At 43.2% G+C, this 24838-nt stretch overlaps 1 protein-coding gene across 1 annotated transcript in view; it reads left to right on the top strand.

Annotated features, from left to right (window-relative positions):
- UST (uronyl 2-sulfotransferase) overlaps positions 1-24838 on the top strand; it is a 303668-nt gene that overhangs the window by 243084 nt on the left and 35746 nt on the right. The gene's annotated exons all lie outside the window — the stretch shown is intronic.

Below are 24838 nucleotides of genomic sequence, written 5' to 3' on the forward strand. Positions count from 1 at the left end.
TTTTTGGGGGAGAGGATTTGAATGGTAGGGTGAGCCTTTACACTTTTATCTCTTTGATGCAGAAGAATATGAAGTTGACAGTTTCGCTTATCCTCCACTAAATGTGGTCCTAGTGAGGCAGAGCAAAAGCACTGCCTTTTAAATTAGCTGCTTGTAATAAGACAGATAATGCAGCTATTTAAAAAAATAGTGCAGTTGTTAATTTGCTGTCATGTCCTATGCAGTCATGGAGCTATTTGTAATAATAATAAAAAAAAAAAAAACCAAGAAGGAAGAGAATTGAATGTTTGTGAGAGCAGCTCCTGTCTTTGGGCCAGATGCTCTTTCTAGTTTATTGGAGAGTGGAAAGGAGTCGGGTAGAACAAGGGTGTTGGAGCAGTGGGAACGGAGACAGGGAGCAAGATGCTTCTTAACTATGTGTAGACTCCCCAGTGGGGATCTCTGAGGTTCTCCCCACTGCTCCTTCCTCCTTAAATTTTCCCTTTTGTGGTTTTCCCCAGTCAAAGAGAGTAGTGTGTAGCATTGTTAGGAGACAATGCCTCCTGAAGGAAGGGGGAGGGAAAGCTGGCAAGCAATAGAGAGGGTTTTGCTTTTCATAGTGATGCCCCTGAGATCTACAGAGTTGATATCAGATTCCCCCAGATATCCTTGAGCTCCATACCACCACCCTTCTTTGTATGGCAGTGACTCTTTGCCTTGTGAGGGGACATAGTTTCCTCTCCCGTGTCTTGCTACGTGAGAGCAGAATTTGCCTGTCTTTCCTGTGCAGGTATTGTAGGATAATGCCATTTACTAGCATCTGTCTCTTTTGACAGTGTTCTTCATGCTGAATTAAATTTTGTTTCATTTTAATTTTGTAACTATATTTGTTAACACTGAAGAATAAGTGAGCAGAAACTTCCTTGTTAATACTCTGCTTCTCTTCTCTACTCTACTCCTTGTGCACAGAGATGTTTTGTTTTCATTGTATTTATTCCTAAATTGTGAGTAAGTTTGATGCTCATGAATACAAGGGCTAATAGAACCAGACAGAGCTAAGAATCGTAGGTAAATACCATGTAAGAGTTCCTATACAGATCTCCTCAGTACATCTTAGTCCTGATCTAAAAGACTCTCTGCTGTTCCATTCCTTAGGGGGCTTCATGCACTGATATTACTATCACGACAAATTACATGGTGTCCTTGTAAAAGCAACAGATATCCAGAACTACCTATGATAGGACTACAAAATGTATGTCTATTTGTGACTTGAGCAAGGACTTAAAATTCGATCTTCACAGTTGATAGGTTAGTGCACTAACCGGCTATACCACCTAGTGTTTTAAGGGTTTTTACCTTGGCTATCTTGCTGCTTTTTGAAGATAAAGGATGAATGGTAGGAAAATGTCATCAGTTGAATATACTGAGATAAGAACAATCAGTAATCACCTAGTCATGGAACTTTCTGTAACCATAAACTCCCAACTCACTGCATTTTGCAATTTGTGAGATTGGTTAGATAACTATCAACACTTTTGTCTGAAGTTCTGAAGCAGAGGATAGTCAAATGCAAGCAGTCTTTGTTGGTCACCGATGAAGATATATATTAGGAAGTCTTGTTATTAATCCCTAAATGCATGACCTTGCACTTTTCACTATTAAATGTCATCCTATTACTATTACTCCAGTTTACAAGGTCATCCAGACCTTCCTGTATGACATTCCGGTCCTTCTATGTGTTAGCAATACCTCCCAGCTTTGTGTCACCCACAAACGTTATTAGCACAGTCCTACTTTCTGTGCCAAGGTCAGTAATAAAAAGATTAAATAAGATTGGGCTCAAAACCGATTCCTGAGGAACTCCATGAGTAAGCTCCTTCTAGCCTGACAGTTCATCTTTCAGTATGACCCGTTGTAGTCTCCCCTTTAACCAGTTCTTTATCCACCTTTCAATTTTCATATTGATCCCCATCTTTTCCAGTTTAACTAATAACTCCCCATGTGGAACCGTACCAAATGCCTTACTGAAATCGAGGTAAATTAGATCCACTGTGTTTCCTTTGTCTAAAAAGTCTGTTACCTTCTCAAAGAAGGAGATCAGGTTGGTTTGGCATGATCTACCTTTTGTAAAACCATGCTGTATTTTGTCCCAATTACCATTGACCTCAATGTCCTTAACTACTTTCTCTTTCAAAATTTTTTCCAAGACCTTGCATAGTACACATGTCAGACTAACAGGTGTATAGTTACTCAGATCACGTTTTTTCCTTTCTTAAAAATAGGAACTATGTTAGCAATTTTCCAGTCATAGGGTACAACCCCTGAGTGTACTGATTCATTAAAAATTCTTGCTAATGGGATTGCAATTTCATGCACCAGTTCCTTTAATATTCTTGGATGAAGATTATCTGGGCCCCCTGATTTAGTCCCATTAAGTTGTTCGAGTTTGGCTTCTACCTTGGATGTGTTAATATCTACCTCCATATCCTCATTCCCATTTGTCATCCTGCCATTATCCCTAAGCTCCTCATTAGCCTCATTAACAACTGAGGCAAAGTATTTGTTTAGATATTGGGCCATGCCTAGATTATCCTTAACCTCCACTCCATCCTCAGTGTTTAGCCCTCCCTCTTCTTTCTTTATTTTCTTCTTATTTGTATGGCTATATCTATATCTTGGAAATTAATCTCCCATGATCACACAATTCCCATTAATGTTTACTTCATTAAAAACATTAAAGAGGTCTCTATCCATATCCAGATAGCATCCCGGCAGTCTGTAGCACACCTCAAGCACTATCTCAGGGGAGGCTCTAGTAGCTTTCTTTCCCAATGCGATTTTTGCCCAGACAGACTCCGTCTTATCCATTCCCTCCCTTCTTATTTCTGTATAGTTAACCTCCTCATTGATGTACAATGCTACTCCACCACCTTTGCCTTTTTTTCTCTCTTTCCTAAACAGCACATAGCCTTCAATACCTGTACTCCAGTCATGACTACTATTCCACAATGTTTCTGTTATCCCTATAATATCTAGTTTCACTTCCTGCACCAGTAGCTCTAGTTCCTACATTTTGTTACCTAGGCTCCTCCCATTAGTGTACAAACATCTTAATTTTTGCCGTTTGGCTTCACTGTCATTCTCTATCCAATTAGGCACAGACATTCTACCACCAGTATCACTTATTAGACTGTATCTATACTACCCTTCCTCCTTATGTCCATTCTCCTGCCCACGGCTGTATCCTTTCTTACTTTGTTTTCTTCCCTCTCAATGTTAAATTCCAGCGTGGAGATTACCTGGACATCTCCCCCAAATTCCTAGTTTAAAACTCTCTTAATCAGAAGTCTATTTCCCTCCTTACTCAGGTGAAGTCCATCCCGAGAGAACAGTCCTCTGTCCACGAATGCTTCCCAGTGGCCATACATCCCAAAGCCCTCCTTATAGCACCACTACCTGAGCCATCTGTTGATTGCCATAATCTTGTCACACCTTTGTTGCCCTTCTCTAGGAACAGGCAGAATCCCACTGAAGATCACCTGAGCCTCGATTTCCTTAATCATCTTCCCCAGCTTGGCATAGTCTCCCTTGATACGTTCCAGCAAGAATCTAGCCGTATCGTTCGTTCCCACATGAAGGACAATCAGCAGATTCTTTCGCGCTCGCATTAGGATCCTTTTCAGCCTCAGGTCCACATTCCGTATCTGAGCACCCGGCAGACAGCAAACCCTTCTGTTTTCCGGATCAGCTCTAGTTGCAGGCCTGTCTATCCTTCTCAGTAAGGAGTCCCCAATCGCATAGACCTGCCTTTTCCTCGTGACAGTGCGATTCTCCAGTCTATCCCCCGTTCCCTCTGGCTGCAGGTCCTCTCGATTTCTATTGTCCCTTGCAATCCTCCACAACCTATCCTGTATCCTCCTGGGGCTCATATTTGGTGTTGTCTCCATTGACTCTTCCCCTCTTCCCATAGGACTAGCTGCTCTTCTCTTCTTCCTTGCCCTTTCATCTTCAGCAACCACTTGCTGTGCCCCTTCTTCATTTTCCAACTCTGCAAACCTGTTCCTGAGCTCTATTTCTCCTTCACTGGCCTGTCTTTTCCTCTGCCTGGTTCTTTTTGTCACATGCTTCCACTGTCCACTTTCCTCACCCAGCAGTTTCCCCTCAGAATTTTTTGGTCCTGCTTCCATCTGCAAGTCTGAGCTTTTCCCTTCAGCCTCCTCATGTCTTTGCTCCATCATCTGCTCGAACCCCCTTCTAAACTCAACCAGAGTTTTCACCTGCATCTCCTGTCCTCTGATCTTTTCTTCCATCAGCTCTGTCAGGCCGCACTTCATGCAGACGAATCTCTTTTCAGGTACTCCCTCCAGGGTCATGTACGTTCCACAGCTTCCACATCCAGTCATGCTCATGGTGTCTTTCACTGCTGCCTCTGTATCGGTCATAGCCTTCCCATCTAAAACCTGTTAGTCCAGGAAATACCAACCAAAGCAAACCACCACCACCTACAGCAAAACAACCCCCCCCAAAGGCACCACCACCCACTCCCTTCACTAGCGTGTCTATTCCTCTGCCTAGGTCTCTTAGTCTCCCCCTGCAAACTCCCACTGAAACTCCCTCGTTTACAGCTCTGTTTGTTGGCTCCTGTGCCGTTGCAGCTGTCTGTGCTGCTGCCTGACTGGATGGCTACCTTTATAGGACCCCTAAGCAGAGAAGCCCATCCCCCTAATCAGGGCTCAGCTTCTCTCTCAGCACACTGCCCCTACCAACCTCCACACACACAACTACAAAATACAATACACAAAATACAAAAACCTGCTCCTTCAACAGAACTCCCACTGAAACTCCTTTGTTTACAGCTCTGTTTGCTGGCTCCTGTGCCGCTGCAGCTGTCTAGCCTCCAGTCATTTGATCCTTGATCACCCTTGATCATCCTTCCTTGTGAGTTAGCGAGGCGGCAGGGCTGACCTCGGAGAGAAGGCTCAAAAGTCCGACCCTAAGGGTACATCTGCACAGGGATCAAATCCCCCCCAGCTGGCCTCCGTTAGCTGACTTGGGCTGGGACTCCAGGCTGAAAAATTGCTATGTAGATGTTCAGATTTGGGCTGGAGCCTTCCCACCTCACAGGGTCCCAGAGCTCAGACTCCAGGTTTTCAGTCCAGAGCCTGAGACTGTTGACCTGGGTCAGACGCAGGTTTTTTTATCCCTATATAGATGTACTCTAAGGGGCCAGAAGGAGCTAGTGAATAGGGGACAGCAAACTGGGATGTTTGAGAGAGAGAGTGATCCTCTGGTGAAGGAGGAGCACGTACTAATTCTTGGGGTGAATGAACTTGTTTGTCAGTTTGGTTTTTCTTTGACTTGCTTGAAGTTTAGTGTGGTCTCTTTGGGGATTATGTATTTAAGGGTTGTGTGGGAGTAGGGGCCAGAGGCCTGCTAGCTGAATGTGCACTTGCAAGGTTCTAGCCTCCTGTGCTTTGTGCTTTGATCACCCTTCCCATGTGTGTTAAGAGGGGTCAGGACTGATATAGGAGAGAAGGGCTTTAAAGTCAGACACTGAGCGAAGCTAGCAAAGAGGGGAGTTTGTAGAAGACGAAAGAATAAAAGAATAAAATCACCATGGTTTGGAACGGCAACATAGCCAATGCCAGCGCTTCTTCTGTCTCCACCACCACCTGCACCTGTGTCCAAGCAGAGAACCCTGACTGCAAGTCCCTCTACTCAGGTCCTGGTGTGGATTTGCACAGACTGTAGCCTGCATTTCCCATCATAGAAGCCAGGCTGGGTAGACCATCCCATGTGAGCGTGCCTATTGGTAGAATCTCTTAGGAAGCAGGTGGGGAAAAGAGAGTCCAAGAGAGTTGGAGCCTTTTAAAGAGACATTATTAAGGGCAGAAGAGCAAACTATTCCAACGTTACCCCAGAATTTGATATTCCTACATGTACCCTGGAATTCGACAGTACCGCAGTCAGCAATTTTGAATTTTCAGCCACTGCCAGCTGAAAACTAAACATCACCTAGCTAGGAAAATCTTAGGCCCTGAGAGGCACATTAGCACCTTTGCTATCAAAATGGGAGGATGGGATAAGAAGTGAATGTATTGTAAGAATAGAAGGAATGTTTGGGCAACCGACCTTGGTTGTATGAGCCTCTGACACCTTTAATGTGTAAGTTTTATTATTGTTAGGACTAGAAATGTTTTGATTATAAGAGATAATGAGTAGTTTTGTTGAAAGTAGGAGAATTGGTGACCCGTTAAGAGTTACCATGGTGACCCACTAGGAGTCACAATAAGTTATCTACTTTGTTTGAAATTAGCTATAAACGATTAGGCGAAAGATTTTGCTTTGGAGCAGTCCGAGGAAGCTTTCTTTGGGCAAGGATATGATACCCCAGTGCCGCCCCCCGAAGCCTATCCACTGATCCCTCAAACTATGTCAGACTTTTTGGGTAACAATAAATGTATTGAAATGCTTTAACCCTACTGTGACAGCGCGTGTGTGCACTTGAGAACTAATTAAAAAAGAAAGAGTTTTAGATTAAAGCACTCCTGCTTGTGCCAGACAGGAGAGCTGTGCCTCCATTAATTTATTCCTGACACCACCTGGAGAAAAATAGTTAAGTTACCGCTGCTTTGGGTCCTGAAAACCCTGGGTAACAAATGTTCCTTGTGTTGGCAGAGCGCATCTACAGTTGATGCTCTAGCACCAACAGAGAGAGCAGTGCATTATGGGTAGCTATCCCACTGTGCAAATCGCCACCTTCTACTGCTAGGAATTCTGGGAATGGATTGCAATGCATCATGGGGGTGGACTCACCATCCCATGATGCAGTTTTCTCTGTCCCATCATTCCATGGGCTTCTGACTACATTTTGTGCCATTTTTCAATTTCCTCTGTAAACTGTCCACCCACCATCTCTGCCTGAAAGCATGGATCCTGCACTGCTCAGCAGTCTTGTAATGAGCATTATGAACACCATGTGGCTGATCCTGCAGTATTTCATGAGCTGCGAATCTGAAAATAAATCTGTGGTGCCCACCCTGCTATGTGCCATGGATAGAAGCAATTCAGGATTGATGCTGGAATTCACGGAGCAGCCATACAAAATAGATTTTCACTATTGGGTTCAGGAAACAAGCACTGAGTGGTGGGATTGGAATGTGATGCAGGTGTGGGATGATGGGGAGTGGCTTCAGAATTTTCGGATGCGCAAAGCCACCTTCCTGGAGCTGTGTGCAGAGCTCGCTTCTTCCCACCAGCACAAGGACACCAAAATGAGAGCTGCCCTCATGATGGAAAAGCAAGTGGTGATCACTGTATGGAAGCTGGCAACTCGAAGGTGCTACCGGTCAGTCATGAATCAGTTTGGAGTTCAGAAGTCCACCATAGGGGTTGGGGTTATGCAAGTGTGCAGGGCCATTTATTGCCTTCTGCTATGAAGGACTGTGACTCCGAGTAATGTGTGGGAAATAGTGGATGGCTTTGCACCAATGGAATTACCTAACTGTGGTGGGGCAATAGACGGCACGCATATCCCCATTTTGGCCCGAGGCCATCTTGCGACAGAGTTTAGTATATCAGCAGAAAGGGCTACTTCTCTATGGTATTGCAGATGCTGGTGGAGCACTGGGGTAGTTTCACTGTCATCAACATGGAGCATCTTCAGGAACACTGACCTGTACAGAAAGCTGCAAGCAGGGACTTTCTTTCCAGACCAGAAGATTCCAGTGTGGGATGTTGAAATGCAGTGGTGATCCTGGGAGACCCAGTGTATCCCATACTCCCATGGCTCACGAAGCCTTACACCGGAAACCTTGACAGCAACAAGAAGTGCTTCAGTAATAGGCTGAGCAGGTGCAAAATGATAATTGAATGTGCCTTTGGCAGATTAAAGGGTCACTGGAACTGCCTTTATGGCAGGTTAGACTTCAATGAGGAAAATATTCCCACAGTCATAGCAGCTTGTTGTGCTCTGCATAACATTTGTGAAGCCAAGGTGGAAAAGTTTCCCCAGAAGTGAAGCACTGAGGTAGATTGCCCGTGGATGATTTTGAGCAGCCAGGTACCAGGGCTATTAGACGGGCTCAATGGGGGGCTATTTGATTCAGGGAGGCTTTGAAGCAACATTTTGACAATGAGCCTCAGTAATGTGTCTTTCTGTAATGTATTCAGCCTGGCATTATTTACCTGCCCTTTTGAACGACCCTTGTAATGATTGCTGCCTGAGAGTTAATTGCAGTATGCAAATGTGCCGATTGCCACTATGTGTGAATTTCTGCAGCAACCACTGTGTGTAAGACTAAATTTTTATTAATCAGCAATACACAGATTTCCATATACAAGGGACATGACACTGAGGAGAACTCTCTCAAATGAGGCTCTTACAGCTGTGTGTAAGTCCAGCTGTCATTATGGAACATGTCTCTAGGGACAAGGATACTGCAACAGGCCAGGAACATGCTTGTAGGTATTAAAAATTTTCATAGCTTGGACTGAACCTGCAACTGCACAGCCTTCCCTCCCCACAGACCCAACACTCTGATGTACTCCAGGCAGGAGCACATTTGCTGTAGAAAGCCAACATGGTAAGCTAGGAAGATGCTATGTGAACTCTCCATGCCAAGCAAACAGGAATAGGAATTAAAAAAATTCCCGGGCTTTAAATGGGGGAGGGTGCATGCCTGTGTACCTGGCTGAAGTTGGTGTGGGGAATGCGTTCCGGCAGTCCTGACATCTAGAGCATCACTGCCCAACACTGAGAGTCCAGGCTGTGGGCTCCCTGCTCCACATGGAGCTCCTAGCTGGAGTCTGGCTGCCAACCAGGCTTTCAGCTCTCCACTCCACAGGGAGCTCCTTTCCATGAGGAGCGGGGAGCTTAGAGGAATGGCTCCAGGTTGGAGCTCTGCAGGGAGCTGAGAGCCTGGGCCGTAGCTAAGCTCGCACCTGGGAGCTTGGTGCCGAGCTGAGAGCCCAGTTTCTGAGCCCCCCACCTTGCCCCTCTTAAGTCAGTGCAAGCGCTCCTGTAGAGGACACTCACCACCAACAGAAGGAGGGTAGTGTGGACATGAAGAACCACAGTAATTACTATGGGGGCTGTAAGTCGACCTAATGTAGATTGATTTAATTTTGTAGTGTAGACATGGACTTAGTCCTGCCTCAGTGCACAGGACTGGACTAGACTGGTTGAGGCCCCTTTTAGTCCTACATTTCTGATTCTATGACTCAATGCATCTTCTAGGAGCCCTGACCAAGTGTTTTCCCTGCCCAGAACTGCCAGCTTTTGGGACTACATTGGCTAGCTCCTGATCTCCAGGCAGAGTGGAGGTTATAAGTTCCTTATATTACTGCATCCTCCCATCCAGGTGAACTTCCTGCCATCAAGACAATGCTTATGGGAACTTGGAGTTAACTGAGTCCTATGTGTTTTTCTCTCCTATTTATTCTTCTATCTGGACTATGCAAATTTTAATCAACTTCCTCCTTCTGCCTTTCTCAGCAGTATAACCTATTTCCTGATACAACATTTGCAATCATTAAATTTACTCAGGTTGATCAAACTGTTACTTTGGTTTTTGTTGGTTGTAGTTTTTCTGACTAAATACCAAAGACTAGAAAAATCTTGCCTTCAGAAATCATCCAGTACATGTATTAAAATAGCAAAATATTATTAAGGCTAGAGCATTATTAAGCTGATAAGTGTACACCTGTGCTCTAATTTGCCATGATGTAAGAGTTCCATTATCCATTAAGGTGCCAACTTAATGGGATATGATTGTGGGTATTTTTCTCAGTAACACTAGTGATATTTTCTTTTGAAATTAATTTATGTAAGCTGGGAGGAGGGTAATGCAAAGATTTTTTTTAAAATCAAAACATTAAACTCTTCAATCACTGTTATTCACAAACTATACGATGTTTGAGATTTTAAATGTAATTAGCTTGGTTCACTAGCTACTGTGTATATAGTCTATGTAGACTTCTTTTTTTGACTGCACTGAACTCACAGTTCTGAAATGCATGCCAGCATATTTTTCAAATTTTTGGGGTCTAAAAACAATAAAAAATCTGCACAACAGAAAATTTTAGCAGTAGAGAACATCAGGAAAGTTAGTTTTTTATCATGTGAATAAACATCAGTCTTGGTTAATCCATATGCTCAGTATTTTAAGCCTTATACATCTTTATAATACTGTACAATGAAATGCTAGTGTTTTATATAGTGGTTACGTTTCATTAGTAACATTGTTTTCATCCTCCAGAATGCTTTAAAGCTGTTTGTTTGCTTTCTGGGTTTTTTCAATTCTTTCTTTTGATGAATTTTTTTCTTAATGGTGGCATCAGATAACATGCAGTAGAATGGAAGCCCAACTTGCTGAAAAGTGTCCTTGCCCCAATTTGATAAGAATTCTCTTGCCAGCAAGAGGACAGTGGAAGTCTGTTAGGCTGACTGCTAGAAGAAATAACTCTTTATCCTGATTTCAGACTTCCACTTTTTATCGCTGAAATGATTCCTGAACCTAGGTCTCTTAGATTTTCTGCTTTATCTGAGAAAAATGCAGCTCAGGATCTCTGGTGTTTTCTGTGAATACTTGAAATGAGAATCATTTGACACAGCTGTAAATATTATTCCGGCCCTGGATACCTAACATTTTTGTTAAAATGTTAATAACATTGGTGAAGTCACAAAGCCTTTCCCCTTGCTTCTTCTCCCATAACACCACCTGTCCTCCACACACAAGCTTCAACCCTTAAACACCTACCTGGTCATTTGTAAGGAATTGAATCATCCTTAGTGCTTGCAAATATGTCAGTGTTTCCTTCCTAAACCAGCTAGATATTTTGAAGCAGGGAAGAGGGGTCCATCTCTGGATCCCACTCTTCCTGCTGTTTACACTTATTTCATCTTCACCTGGACAAGGATGTATTGGGTTGACTCAGTCTTCCAGTTGAGCAGCATTGGACGTGGCCTCTCTGGAGTCCGTCATTGCAACTCTTGGTTTGACGGGAGGGGTTTACTAAAAAGACTATTATGTGTAGTTCGTCTTTCCTTTAGGCACCAAATATCACAGCTTTCCCAAGGTTGGAAGAGCTAGGGAATGAATGGAACACAAATTATTAGAACGTGGGGTCAACCATCGGCATAATATTTGACAGATATCTGCTTTGTGACAAGAGTCTATGCCTATTTGAGGGGTGCTATGCACAGAGAGAATAAAGGGTGGTTAACTTAGCAGATTTTTCATTAGTGAAGAAAACCTCGTGTTCAAACACAGCGTGTATCCTAAGTGAGCTGTCACATCACTGATAGCCAAGCAGAGCTATCATGTAACAAACATACTCTATCTTCTTCCACCCCACCTCCTGTTCTTTAGGCGGTGGAGCGGAGGCACATGCAATATGAAAGTGCTTTGAAAGTGTGGGAAACAAATGATAGTGCTCAGTTTACTGGACTCTAATTCTATAGCACTAGAATTTTCTTCTACTTCTGCTTTCCCCCACCCACCTCATCTTTTAAGCAGAGAGATGCTCAATCCCAAAGCCTTGGATTGGAACACTTCTGAATTTTGGGTAAATGTGACTGTGTATTCATACTTCCCAGCCGGTCCCTTCCTATCTAGTGAGTTTAAACCAAAACCCTTTGTACAGACACTCCCATACTTCATGAAAGTTCTGGTCTAGACCTAGACCCAGACTGCGTGTCATTGTACATGTTAGCATTCCTGATGCTCCTTATATTTTCACAGTTTTAGAAGCCCGATTGAAGGAGAACAGTGGACAGAGTAACACTAGCTCTGCTGGTTATGGAAATGGCTTATGACCTTTACATCCATTACTTTGACTAATTGCCCGCTGCCTTTGAAAGCAGACAGTGGTTGCAGGTTCTTTTTACGTATACAGTCTTGGATTTAAAAAGCAAATGAACAACAGGAAAGATATTCACAAAGCACAGAAAAGCCACAGGGTTTTACTCTGCCTTTTTATTGCATGCAGTATGCCAGAAAAGGTAAAAATTAATAGCATCTAATGTAAAAGAATAGGCAATAAAACCACTGTTATCGCCTCAGTAACAACACTAATCCCCTCACCTTTCTATAGAAGCTCATAAACATTGTCATCTTTAGCATCAAAAGCCATAAAAAACGTTTTCCTCAGTACTGGACTTTTTTTTCTGTTCATTGAATGTTAATTATAGCTGTAGGAATGCAGGGATTTTAATATGGAGCAAGAAAATGTTATTAGATTTTTCAAACAGTTAATTTTATTGCATGCAGTGAAATGACTCATGCTGTCAAGTGGAGCAAAATTTCCTATCAGAGGAAAGTGTAAAAAGTCTGTGTATTCTTAGAAATTACAGTGCAAGATACATGCAGATGAGATCCCACCTCCTAAAAATTCTTACAGGCACACTATCAATATATAAAAGTCGCATTCAAGAAGAATGTTTTTATCTAATTTATTAATAACCATTCATGTAACAAAAACATTTTAAAGATCATTTTAATCAATTATGCTTATGTTCCTTAGCTTTTTGCATTTCAGACATCTTGGATTCTAACTTTTTCCAGGAGTTACCTTTTTTCCTTTACCCAGTAGGAAATGTGAAAGAGGGTGATGCTGCCACCTCCTTTTACTATAGGGCTAAGGATGAGTGATGAAGGTGCTAATGCTGCCTTCTGCCACCACCAGCATCTCCCTAAGTGCTATACTGAAGATTGTGTTGCCCACCTCCCCAGAGCGGGGCGCTTGGAAGGGTAATGAGCATAGTGTTGATTCTACCAGTGGAGGAAGAGCTGCTCGTTGTCTCTGAGGTTACCAGGTCAAAACAAATTTGCTAATGTATGGAGGAGGCTCAAACATTTGTTATCATGTACCTTGGGAATGGAGTGGGGAGAGATCCATTTCCCTTTCTTGCTCCTTTCCTCGGTAATACAGGAGATGCGTATTTCCCTAGAGCCCCTTCGATGTCCTCAGCCTTAAATACTTACATGAACTCTTCTCGTGCCTTGTTCATGAGGGACACGACCTTTCCAAGCAGTAATGGAGTGAACTTGCAGTGTCTTGGTGACAGTACTGCCAGTTTCTTTTGGAGGAGTTGATGAAGCCAAGAGTGAAATCCAAGGAAAGCAAAGGTGGCGGAGTGGGGGGGAGATTGCACTTTTGCTTCTTTCCCCCCTTAAAGAGGATGGAGTGCATGTGTGTGCAGATAATGCCGCCAAGAGCAAGAAGAAGTTGGAAAAGAGGCATTGTTTTTTGTTTTAAGTTATCCTTTTTTTCTTTCCTCAAACAGTTTGCCTAATGACCAGTTTACATTTTTAAATCTATTTTTGACAAAAAAGAAAACTGCAAATGTAGGTTAGGCTTACAGCCTGTAACATTCACCAGGCTTTTCATGGAAATTATATATGCATTGAAATGACCTCTTATAACTAAAGATATTTGCATTCCAACTTGAAGAAATCACTTTCATGGACTATTTCTCACCATGGATTAGTACATAAGATAAATGTCCAGGTCTTTTTTACATTAAGTTGATTTTAAGTAATACACAAACAAAAAGTTAGAAAAGTTTTTGAAATGTAACCCCCGCCCATATGCTTTTTTCCAGTCTCTTGTCCCAAAACCAGCTAATCCAATTAACTTCAAACTTTCCCTAAATAAACAAACTTCCCAAAAGGCAAGAACTACACATCACAAATTCTATATGGAAAGAATGTTTTCCAAAATTTTGGGATGTGTTACCCAAAGTTGTGTTTATTATGGGAACATTTTAACTAGGGCAGCTCAACTATAGAAACACCGCTGTAATGAGTCCATAGTGTGTTTTCCATCTAGCAGGTGGAACTGAATAATTTTGTTCAAGAACTAATATGATTTGTCCAGAAGGTGGTGTAATCTCCCTACTTTTCCAGAGTTTTCAGGGAAGTTAGACACTCTACCAGCTTGCAATAGTGACTGTAGATTTGCATTTATATGCTGTTCAGTGATGAGAAAAGGGGAATATGAAAGCTGAAGGAATTCCCTTTTTCCTCCCCCTCTTGAATCTGTGAGCTTTCAAAATTATCTAGACGAATGCTAATAGTCACACTGGCTAGAGCAGCTGGCTCATTTTATAAGTTATTGCTTCAATAATGGTGCCTTCTAAAACAAACCATTTTTAAGCTCTGAGTATAGTGTTTAATCTTTTACCTTAAAACTCATTCACAGCTGTGTGTGTGTGTGTGAGAGAGAGAGAGAGAGCAGGGTGCCCAGGCACATCCCCATTCATGCAGTGACATCAATGGAGTTCTGCAATCCACCCACCAAAAAGGTTTTACCTTTAGTTTGCTAAATACTAGCAAACATAATATAAAAAAACTGCTCAATTATTATTTTCAGTCCTTAGTTTTGCACATTAGATTCTGAGAGTTTAGCCTGAGTTGGAACATTTGATCTGAAACCCCTCAAGCTTTGGGGGAAGGTCAGATCCCAGCTTTTGCATCATGGACAGATCTGTAATTTAAAATCTACATTGACTGCATCTGTCAAATTCTCTAGAAGGGAGGGAGGTCTGTTTTTTGTCTTTAGAAAATCTGAATACCATTGTGGTAAAACTGAGCAGATCTTAGACATGATCTTTAGGGAGGATTTTAACAAACACATAAGGACCTTGGTCTTGAATCTCTGTTTTGCAATATGGACTCAAAAGATCCTCCAGTCTGGGTTAGATTCCAGCTTATTCACAAACAAACCTGTGTCAACATGTTCTCTAGGGATGAAGATTAGGGTAGCTCAAAAGAGCTGTAATCTTTGTTCAGTCGGGTTGGCTGGAATCAGCTTAGTTCAAAAAGTGGGTGCTGCTCAAAGAGGGAAAATAAAATCTATGAGAATGCAAGTGGTGGGAAAACCATCCACCTTTCTATGGGTGAAGGGATCTCAAGAGGTCATCTAGTCCAGCCCCCTGCATTGAGGCATGACCTAGTAAACCTAGACCATCCCTGACAGGTGTTTGTACAACCTGTTTTTAAAAACCTGCAGTGATTCCCCAACCGCCCTGGGAAGCCTGTTTAACCTAAATCTCCCTTGCTGCAGATTAAGCCCGTTACTTCTCCTACCTTCAGTGGACATGAAGAAAAATTGATTGCAATCCTTTCTATTATAGCCCATAATGTACTTGAATAGTCTGATCAGTCCCCCTGCAGTCTTTTTTTCCAAAGACTAAGCATAGCCAGTTTTTTTAACCTTTCATCATAGGCCTGGTTTTCCACACCTTTTATCATTTTTGTTGCTCTCCTTTAGATCCTCTCCAGTTTGTCCATATCAGAATTTTACACAATACTCTGGGTGCCAAGTACTGAGTAGAACAGGACAATTGTCTCCTGTTTCTTATACAACACTCCTGTGCATACACTGCAGAATGATCTTAGCCTTTTTTTGCAACTGTGTCACATTGTTGACTCATATTCAATTTGTGATTCACTATAACTCCCACATCCTTTTCTGCAGTATTGTCCATTTGATTTCTCCTTCCTAAGTGTACTAATTTGCACTTGTCTCTATTGAATTTTATCTTGTCCTCCAACGTGCTTGCCACCCCTTTCTGCTTGGTGTCCTCAGATTTTATGAGCAAACCCTCCACGCCAGCATCTAAGTCATTAATAAAAATATTGAATAGTACCAGACCCAGGACAGATCCCTGCAGGACCCTGCTAGATTTGCCCACCCAGTTTGCCAGTGGACCATTAATAACTGTTCTTGGAGTATGGTCTTTCAACCATCTGTGTACCAGTCTAATAGTAATTTCATTTAGAGTACATTTCCTTAGTTTGCTTATGAGAATGTCACGTGGGACTTTGTCAAAAGCCTTACTAAAATCAAGTATATCACATACAGCTTCCTCTCATTGACTAGGCCAGTAACCCTGTCAAAGAAGGAAATTAGGTGGTTTGGCATGATTTGTTCTTGACAAAGCCGTGGTGGCTATTCCTTAAAAACCCATTATCCTCCAGATACTTACAAATTGATTGCTTAATAATTGCGTAAGTTTCCAGGTATCGTAGTTAGGATGATTGGTGTATGATTCCCCTGGTCCCCTTTGTTACCTTTTAGAAGATAGATACTATGTTTGCCATTCTCCAGTCCTTTGGGACCTCACCCCTCCTCCATGAGTTCTCAAAGATAATTGCTTACAGCTCTGAGGTAACTTCAGCTAGTGCCTTAAGTACTCTAGGGTGAATTTCATCAGGACCTTTCAACTTAACTTATCTACATATTCTTTAACCTTTTCTCTCCCTATTTTGACTTGTGTTCCTTTCCCCTTGTTGTGAATATTAACAACAAGAGGAATGAATGAGTAAAATTCCCTAAGAACTTACTGCTGAGTGTACTTGAACCATGTTATGTCATGAAAATTAAGCCAACGTACAGCATCTCCTCCGTATTTTAACTCTGTTGTGAAATACTTCAGGTTCCAGAACTTATGTTTCATTCCACATGTTTATGCTCCTTGCATTGTTTTCAGTTTCCTTTTATCAGAACTATTGATAAGCGTTCTGGTTTTGGACTAAACTCACATGGACATAATCTCATACTTTGGTCTATTAAAGATCAAATGTATTTGTGGCCTGATGCAGGCTGCATGTCAGTCAAGAATTCATGCCTATTCTTTGCCAGGAGATAATTTCAGGAGTTCAGTATTGGTATCTTTCAGGCAACTATATATTTATGCAATGAGCACAACATCCTTTTAAGATATCAGAGCCTCATAACATTAATGCTGCTTTTAATTTGAGAATACTCCAAGATTCCTGGACATGTCTTGAACATTTTTTGTCTGCATTATCGCAATTTAGAAAGCTCATAAGCAAGAAGTGTTGCAAAAGCTCTCAGCACTCAGGGAAAGCTGCATTCAGATACAGTGCAATACTAGCTAGTTGAATATGTCCCTTACATAATCTCAGGCTAGTGATGGCAAAAAAACCACAACCTTTCTTATGCTGGGTAATTAAAGTTTGTCATGACAATTCATTCTTTCTTTGATAAGAGACCTCAATTGCAATGTTATATTAATCAATAACATGACAATCAGATCAAACCCTGCTACTGTGTATGATCTATCACAATATGTGTTATTTTTTAAAAAGATCATTTGAACAGGAATTACGTCAGCATCACTTCTTATGAAAATTGACTTCCATTCGGGCAAGATAATATATAAGGGGAGCTGGATTCTGTTAACTAAGTTCCAATTTGTAGGGCCAAATCCTGCCCTCAGGTAAACATAAATAATCAGAGGTCTCCAGTAGAATTGAACAGGTGTCGTTTCCACCTGTGTAAAAACAATAAACTTGCACAGATGTAGCTGAGGGCAGAATTTGGCCTGCAGAATCTTTATTACTAGGGGTGTTCCCCAAGTCATTAAGAACCAAGTTTGACTATCAGATCCTAGGATGAGTTTGCAGAGCAGACAGTTGGGGAAAACCATCATTTACATCGGGGGGGGGAAACTACAGCCCGTAGGCTGCATACGGCCCTCCAGCCATTTTAATCTGGCCCTTGAGCTCCTGCTGGGAAGCGGGGTCTGGGGCTTGCCCCGCTCCAGCTGGAGAGCAGGGTCAGGGGCCACTCTGCACAGCTCCATGTGCCCTCTCCGGCTCCTGTGCATACGGGCAGCCACGGGGTTCTGCTCTACACACTGCCCCCGCCCCAAGTACCGCCCCCACAGTTCCCATTGGCTAGGAGACGCGGCCAATGGAAGTTGCAGGGGTGGCACCTGCAGACAGGGCAGTGTGCGGCAGAGCTGCCTGGCCACACCTGCATGTAGGAGTCAGAGGGGGAACATGTGGCAGCTTCTGGAAGCTGCTGGAGGTAAGCACTGCCCAGAGTCTGCACCCCTGAGCTACCCCCCTGAGCCCCAACCCCCGTCCCAGCTCTGATCCCCCTCCTGCCCTCCAAACCCCTTGGTCTCTGTCCGGAGCACCTTCCTGCACCCCAAACCTCTCATCTCCAGCCCCACCCCAGAGCCTTCACCCTCCGCACCCTACCTGCCCCAACCCACAGCCCTCTCCCACGCTCCGAACTCCTCATTTCTGGCCCCGCCCAGAGCCCTCACCCCCTCCCACGCCCCAACCCCAATTTTGTGAGCATCCATGGCCCGCCATACAATTTTTATACTAGATGTGGCCGTCGGGCCAAAAAGTTTGCCCACCCTGGTTTACATCAGATGAATTCATTTAATATGAAAGACACAATAAACATGGGACCTCACAATCCATATTTACAGTCATTTTCAGAGCTTTTTCACTTTTCCCTAAAGACTGCAACATATGTTTTTTGCACATAGATCCTAGCTCCCCACTCATAAAGATAGCAGTGTAGACTGACTGCATATTTGACCGATTGTTCTGATTTCTGAGACTCCTTGGAAAAGCCCCAGGAGTTGCTTGGGACTGAGGGTATCTCTGATGCTTTGAAATGGTTTCTCTGAGTGTGTCTTTAGAGAACCAGGAAGTCCTGAAGGTATTAATTATTAAAAGTAACTTGACATTTAATTTCTGAACAGTATGTCTTTGCAGCCTTATTAGGTGGCTTGATTCAGTTTTCAGGCTAGCATTGCAGTTCATCTTCCTTCTTGTTTAACAGGGGCTTTGGGGTGATGTAAGTATATGAATTATTATAATATGGAGTGTTCTTATCTGTGAATTATGAAATTATATTGTCTTCACCTTGTATTTCTGTAGCTCATTTTATCTTGGACTGGCAGATCCCAGTGATGCTCAAATACCATGGGATGAGCATGGGCTAATTAGACAAAATTGTCTGTAAAAGGACAGGGTTTTACCATGCACGCTAGTGTTTGAGGGAAATACACCTCTATCTCAATATAATGCAGTCCTCGGGAGACAAGAAAATCTCACCACGTTATAAGTGAGAACATGTTATATTAAACTTGCTTTGCCCCCCGCTCCCATTCCTTGTTCTCTGACTGCCCCCTCCAGAGACCCCTGTCCCTTGACTGCTTCCACCCCTCCCCGTCCCCTGACAGGCACTCACCGGCAGCGGCGGGAAGCGGAGCAGCCCGGTTCCACTCCGCCACCTCACAGCTGAGGTGCTCTGCTTCCTGCATTGGTGAGTGCGGGGAGGTTGGGGAAAGGATGCCCCTCCGCGCTCACCTGTGGCAGGAAGCGGAACGACATGGCCCCAGCCTGCTCCACTTACCTTGCCCTGGCCCCAGCCGTATCTCTGGGGGGTGGCTGGGGAAAGATCCTGCACTCGCAGCAGGAAGCGGAGCACCATGGCTGGGAGCTGGCAGAGTGGAGCTGGTTGGGGCTGGGCTGCTCCGCTTCCCGCTGCCAGTGAGTGTGGGGAGGTTGGGAAAAGGATGCCCTCCGCACTCACCAGCAGCAGGAAGCGGAGCGACTCGGCCCCAGCCCGCTCCACTCTGCCACCTCTCAGCCACGGCACTCTGCTTCCCACCGCAGGTGAGTGCGGGGAGGTTGGGGAAAGGACGTCCCCCATACCCACTTGTGGTGGGAAGTGGAGCACTGCGGCTGGGAGCTGGCAGAGTGGAGTGGGCTGGGGCCAGGCTGCTCCACTTCCACCACTGCTGGTAAGTGTGAGGGGGGATCCCTTCCCCCAAGCCGCCTCCCCCAAGCCACATGGCTGGGGCCGGGGCAAGGGAAGCAGAGCAGGCTGCTCTCAGCCCCCTGCTAATCCCCCAGGCCACTCTGAGACTGTGGGGGTCCCCAAAAGTGCCCTCCCACAGCTCGTGCCCCCCAGACCCTAGAGGGGAGCCCCTGACCACCCCCGAGACCCTCTGCCCCTTATCAAACCCCTCAGCCCCGGCCTGACCCAACATCCTTAACACGCTACCCAGAGCAGCGTGTCAGAGCTTTACCATGTTGTATGTGAACCCGTGTTCTATCAGGTCGCGTTATATCAGGGTAGAGGTGTACTACTTTTCAGTATGGATATTGGAGTGAAGTTTAAATGAGTTTTAACGTACACCTCTACCCTGATATAACGTGACCTGATATAACACGAATTCGGACATAACGTGGTAAAGCAGCCCTCTGGGGGGGCAGGGCTGCGGGCTCCAGTGGATCAAAGCAAGTTTGATATAACGCAGTTTCACCTATAACACAGTAAGATTTTTTGGCTCCTGAGGACAGCGTTATATCGGGATAGAGGTGTAGTTTATAGTTTCCTTTACCCATGTAGCTATAACTTGATATATCTGTCCTTTGCACACTTTAGGGTATAATTTCATTTCAGTGAATGGAGAAATTGGTGTGCAATATTAAAAATAGATGTTGGTAAGAGTTAGGTTTTAAAACCGGGACTTAGGCTTCTAAGTTACTTAGGTGCTTTTGAACATGTTACCCATTGTGTGTAACAAATGAAGCACTGCACTAAAAGTGCGGCTCTTGTTTTCCCCCCAGATTCACCTCATGGGCTACATGCAGCCCAGGAGGATCCATCCTCAACACAGAGGAGTATGCTAGGAGGTACAATCCGCTAGTGTGCCTGAGTACTACCAACTCTTCAAGCCAGTAGGTACATACGTAAGTTAGCAGGTGTTTTAAATTGCTTCCATGTAGAGAAGTAGCTTCCAACCACGTTGTACCAGCCCACCCTGAGTGTTCTTGCCCTGTGCCATTAGTGCTTCATAGATTCCAAGGCCACACGGGACCACAGGGATCATCTAGTCAGACCTCCTGTATAATATAGACCACAGAACTTCCCCAAAATAATTCCTAATGCACATCTTTTAGAAAATACACCTCTACCCCGATATAACGTGACCCGATATAACATGAATTCAGATATAAGGCAATAAAGCAGTGCTCGGGGGGGGGGAGGCTGCGCACTCTGGCGAATCAAAGCAAGTTTGATATAGCGTGGTTTCACCTATAACACGGTAAGATTTTTTTGTCTCCCAAGGACAGTGTTATATCGGGGTAGAGGTGTACATCCAATTATGATTTCATAATTGTCAGTGATGGAAAATGTACTGTGATCCTTCTCTGTTAGTCTTAAGGTACCACAGGACTCTTTACTGCTTTTACAGATCCAGACTAACACGGTTATCCCTCTGATACTTGTGATCCTTGGTAAATTGTTCAGTGGTTAAGTACCCTTACTGTTAAAATTTTATGCCTTATTTCCAGTTTGAATTTGTCTAGCTTCAATTTCCAACCACTGGGTTGTGTTACACCTTTCTCTGCTAGATTTAAGACCCCATTATTAAATATTTATTCCCATGTAGATACTTATCAACTGTAATCCAGTCGCCCGTTAGCCTTCTCTTTGTTAAACTGAATAGATTGAGCTCTTTGAGTCTACCACTATAAGTCATATTTTCTAATCCTTTTATCGTTCTCATGGCTCTTCTTTGAACCTTCTCCGATTTATCAACATGCTTCCTGAATTGTGGACACCAGAACTGGACAGAGTATTCCAGCAGCAGTTGCACCCAGTTCCAAATACAGAGGTAAAATAACCTCTCTACTGCTACTTGAGGTTCCCTGTTTATGCATCCCAGAATCACATTAGTTCCTTGGCCACAGGGTCACGCTGGAAGCTCATGTTCCTTTGATTAGCCACCATCACCCCAATACCTTTTTCAGAGTCACTGATTCCCAGGAAGGAGTCTCCCAGTTTGTAATTATGACGTATATGTTTTTATCCTGATGTGTATATATATATTTACATTTAGCCATATTAAAACACTTATTGTTTGCTTGCGTCCAGTTCACCCAGCAGTCCAGATCTTTCTGAATCAGTGACCTATCCTCTTCATTATTTATCACTCCCCTAGTTTTTGTGTCATCTGCCAACTTTGTCAGTGATGACCTTATGTTTTCTTCCAAGTCTTTAATAAAAATATTAAATAGCATAGGGCCAAGAACTGATCTCTGTGGGACACCACTGGAAACACACTTGCTTCAGTGATAATTCCATGTTTACAAGTACAGTTTGAAATTTGTCAGCTAGCCAGTTTAATCCATTTGACAAGTGCCATGTAATTTTATATTCTAGTTTTTAATCAAAATGTCATTTGGTAACAAGTCAAACACTTTGCAGAAGTCTAAATATGTTACAATAACACTATTACCTTTATCAATCAAACCTGTAATCTTAATTTAAAAAAAAAGATACTAAGTTAGACAGGATCTGTTTTCCATAAACCCGTATTGATTTGCATTAATATTATCCTTCTTTAAAACTTTATTAATCAAGCCCTATATTGGCCGCTCCCTACTTCCCAGTTTCTTTACAAATTTAATTTAAATACCTGCTACAATATTCCAAAAGTTAAGTAGCATATATTATCAATTATAATAAAGAAACAGATTTTTGAAGAAATTAAAATCAATTGGAATAACCATGGACGCCATCTACACATATCTCCCATGTGGAGTCCTTACTAAAGCAGTCTGTGCAGTATGACGCATAGAATACAGTAGCAACAATTAAACTATTTTATTCATATGTGTTTAGTACATAGGACCAGTGCTCATGTGGGTTTTTACAGTATTACTATTCTTCAGTATTATTCTCCCATGGCCTCCCAAGATTTTAGCTGCATCAGAGAAATATTAAGATGGTTTCCTAATCACTTTCAGAAGTGGGAACCATTTGGAAGAGTAAAGGATGAAACTTCAATTGCTTAGATTTTGGGAGGCTTATGGGAGGGAATCAGTAAAAGAAGAGCATGAATTTCATGATGGATCCACCCCCTATGAGGTCTTTAGTGTGACCCCATAGTTCTTGCTATAATCAATGATAATTTAAACTTCCCATTCATGGTTTATGCTGCTGCCAAATCCACTTATTTGATGGAATAACAAGCAGCCTTATACACAATTTGGGATATATTGTTCCTTATATTGGTAGGACTGTCTCTTACTTAGCTTAAAGCCCGCACTGTGTTGCATGTAGGCTATACTACTACAGAACCCCAGTGACTTCGAAGGGGTTCTATATGGGTGAGAGATCATAAACACAGAGACCAGTGCAGCATCAGGGCCTGTGTCTTTGCACACCAGCTTGCTTAATGAGTCCTTTGGGCCCTAGGGAAATACAAATAAGGATTATTACTGTTCAACAGTAGTCACAAAAATAAGAGAAGGGGGGTTTAAGAAAACAGGATTCCTGTGGCAGAGAATTGATTGCAGGTCAGAGCAGGATGTGGCCTTTAGTTTTACAAACTGCAAGAACGAGCGGAGGGGAGGCCTAAGGAGATTCTCTGCTAGAATGCTGAACAAGCAAACAGTTTAAGGAGGGAATAAAGTTCGTGTTCCAGGTATTGATCCAGCTGCCAAGCATGGTGTACACACCACCTGAAGACCCCATTTCCTTTCACTGTATATGCTTTGAGAGTCTCAGTATATTTCTGCTCTAATTTGCAGATACTTTTCTAAAGTTATGTTCCAGCTAAACCAAGGAGCTGGAATGGCAGTGAGGCCAAACAATGTTAATTTTGCCACAAAAGTCTGAGCCTGCTTTGTCAGCTAGTCTTACAGAGGAAAAAGAAACCATTGAGATGGTTTCTGATATTCTAGCAGGAGCAACAGCAGCAGCTGTTTTGGTAGCAGTAGCAACAGCTCATATAATAAATGTTTCATGATGAATGCAAATAAAAGCCAACTCTGAAATTCCAGCGCCACTATGTACACGCAAAATATAAAACCAATTCAGAATAAAAAAACCACGCAGTTTAAAGGTTTTCCCTCCTCCCCTAAATAAATTCCACATGAGCATCAGTGTTTGGTCTGATGGGCTCACTCAGAAAACGTTTTTAACATACAGCCTGGGGAAAAAAGAGTAAGCATGAAGACAGACCAGAAGAAAATATTAAAATAGAATCCAAGTGCAAGAAGGTGTGTGGTTTTGGGGGTGGTTCTTTAAGCTACCAAGATTGGAATTAAGGTACACCTGATGTTTGCAAGTCAGTTCACTTTCTTTGATGGGAGGATGTGGAGAATTTCTTCATGGACCTTCATGCAATCTGATTTCAGCAGGGAATGTCTGATTTTAAAAGCAGCAAAGTGCATCCGACAAAGTGGGTATTCACCCACAAAAGTTCATGCTCCAATATGTCTGTTAGTCTGTAAGGTACCACAGGACTCTTTGCTGCTTTTACAGATCCAGACTAACACGGCTACCCCTCTGATACTATGATTTTAAAGACATCCTCACACCTGCCCTCTGACGTGGGCTGGGAGATTTCCAAGGGAATATAAACCACTGAAGTGTTGTATGTTCGGGGAAGGATAGGTTAGTACTGGAGAAAGAGAAAATAAGGTGGAGGTGGGGCAGGGGGAATAATAAGAGATCTTTGCTGTGGGGCAGTTTCTCAAATTGCCATACCTTTCCAAATGCACAAGTTAAAAGGCCAAAAAGAATGCGGGTGAACTGCACATTTTCCCTTCTCTCCCTGACTTGCTGCTCTCTCTGGAGCTGACACTCCTCTCTCTGGTTCTCTTGCTCTCTGCGGCAATCTCTGCCTCAGGTCTCTCTCACCAGGGTCACCGCTCACCTTTGGATTCTTTTACCTTACTCAAACTATAGCACCAGGCTCAGGAGGAAGAACAGCTCTCATCTATACTTGGGCATCTTGACTTTTCACAAGGAGAGGACAGAGAAAGGAGTCCAGCAGCAGAGCAGGAGAAAGGCAGGAGGCTGGGCATCCAGAGATCAGCAGGTAAAATGAGTTGAGTACAGGCAAAGCCAGGCTGCAGTTGCCTTGGCAGTATCCATTATATGGTCTCCAAAACCCCCCAATCTGTTTTCTGCTTGACCCGTTATGATTCTGCGCATGCATGCACTCACTCACTCATGCTCTCTGTCTCTCCATAATCAATTCATTTCTCCCCAT

The sequence above is a fragment of the Gopherus evgoodei genome, chromosome 3 (genome assembly GCF_007399415.2).
Source record: "Gopherus evgoodei ecotype Sinaloan lineage chromosome 3, rGopEvg1_v1.p, whole genome shotgun sequence".
Taxonomy (NCBI): Eukaryota; Metazoa; Chordata; order Testudines; family Testudinidae; genus Gopherus; species Gopherus evgoodei.